Raw genomic sequence first — 1,924 nt, 5'->3', positions numbered from 1 at the left:
ATTCACAATTGTAGGCAAATATAAATTTATGAAAAATATTTATAAAAGACTTTCGATACCTTCAACCATGACCTAATTTCAGTCAAACTCAAGCTATGCAGTCTATCTTATTCGGCCCTCGCTAAACTGCTCGTTCCTTACAAATGGCACGCAGCAAGTCGTCATATATAATCCTTCTCTCTGGAATACTCCAGGGTTCCATTCCCATAGTTTTACTTTTAATATTTTTGTCTCTGATTTGTCTAACGTTTCTCTGTCCTCCGATCTCTTCATTTATGTAGACGATGTAATTCTTCTCAAATCCTTTCATCCATTCGATGCTTTAGTAGATTGTTCTGCTTTAAATAAAGATCTAAAATCTATTGCCGAATAAACAATTCAAGTAGTGAAATATACAAAATTATAGACTTCTTTAATTAATACAATAAAATATAACAGCGAAATTTAATTGGATGTTAGGAGATTGCGCTGGGTGCTATCTTGCGCAAAAATTAATTGTAAATAATAAATTAGATTTGTACGTTTCGGTTTACGCTTTGAGCCAGCCTCAATAATAATTACCGCTAATCGTGCTAAATACTATGTCGATGTGATACTGTATATCACAAAATCGTAGTTTCCTCCAATTATGCAGTAGCAGTGGAAATGCGGTGAGAAACAACCTAGATGTTGTCCCAACCAGTTGCAAAGCTGAGTACCATATCATCAACGTACCTGCAGTAGAAAATCAAAAGGAATTCATTGGAACTCAGCACTCGATTTTCTAAATCTTGTTGCATGACTGTCAGCAATAATAGGTGATAATGGCGAACCGATCGGAGTACCAATGGTCTGTTTATACATATATATTGGGTATGAGAATAAGTTTCCGCCCTTTTTTAATGAAAAAGATGTATTTATTTAAACAAAACAATAGAAAGTAAGTTCATTCAAAGTACGCTCCATCAGAAGCGACAACTTTCCCCCACCTTTCAGGTAATAAACAGATTCCTCGAAAGAAGAAATCTGGTTCTTTTGAAGCGATCCATTTATCAAGCCATTTTTTGATATCTTCATAAGAATTGAATCGCTCTCCAGAAAGGGCCGACAGCATGGACCGGAACAAATGGAAATCTGAAGGAGCAATGTCCAGTGAATACGGCAGGTGGGACAGAATTTCCCACTTCACTCCTTCCAAGTATTTCTTGACCGATTTTGCAACGTGTGACATAGCGTTGTCACGTAGCAGAATCTGCTTATCGTGCCTATTGTCCCATTGTTTTTGTTTCAAAGCTTAGTTCAAACAAATCGCTTCGAACGAATATCAACTCCTGGGCTCAAAAGCTTGAACATAAACCTTTCAAATACATGTATTGCCATTTTTTCAAACACACAAGCAGTGCTACTAACGACATCTCTCTAATGGGCGGAAACTTATTCCCATACCTAATATATCGCTTTACCTCGTGAACCGAGATATTAATCGTTAAAGTTGGAGTGATCCCGATTGATCACGGCTCGATTGGACACCACCAATCACAGCGACCGGTGCTTAGGAGCTTTGTAGAGACCCTTTACTAGAGACTGATCATTTCGGGACTTTTGCTAATTGGTGCACGTGACTTCAGCACACTAATGGCGGCGCCAATAAGGAACGCTGTTCAGCCGAGCGCGAAAAGCAACTGATTTTTGCCTAAAAAGGTATAAGCAAAAGTAATGTTTTTTTATAGACTTTGACATCTTGAATATATTAATGTTATTAAAAAATTCGAGGCGGATAGAGAATACCTTGAAAATTAAGCGCGAACATGGTATATTTATTTTTTTTTACATGAATTTCAATATTTTTGCTTAATTTTCAAAGTGTTGCTCAAACGCTATGAACTTTTTAATATCTTTGGGTGCATTCCACTTGACGCTCGCAACGATCACGAGCATCGTTTTT

The 1,924-nt window shown here is 37.2% G+C and overlaps 1 long non-coding RNA gene across 1 annotated transcript; it reads right to left on the bottom strand.

Annotated features, from left to right (window-relative positions):
- Positions 1 to 329: 329 nt before the first annotated feature.
- Positions 330 to 998, bottom strand: LOC108761592 (uncharacterized). The gene is made up of 3 exons (XR_001940129.1): positions 969 to 998; positions 562 to 714; positions 330 to 359 (listed from the first exon to the last, which is right to left on the bottom strand). It is a non-coding gene; the product is annotated as an uncharacterized LOC108761592 (long non-coding RNA).
- Between the last annotated feature and the right edge of the window lie 926 nt (positions 999 to 1,924).

Source organism: Trachymyrmex cornetzi, unplaced genomic scaffold (assembly GCF_001594075.2).
Source record: "Trachymyrmex cornetzi isolate Tcor2-1 unplaced genomic scaffold, Tcor1.1 scaffold255, whole genome shotgun sequence".
NCBI classification, from domain to species: domain Eukaryota; kingdom Metazoa; phylum Arthropoda; class Insecta; order Hymenoptera; family Formicidae; genus Trachymyrmex; species Trachymyrmex cornetzi.
The sequence above is the reverse complement of the archived record's forward strand: the minus strand, read 5'-3'. Positions and strand labels throughout refer to the sequence as shown.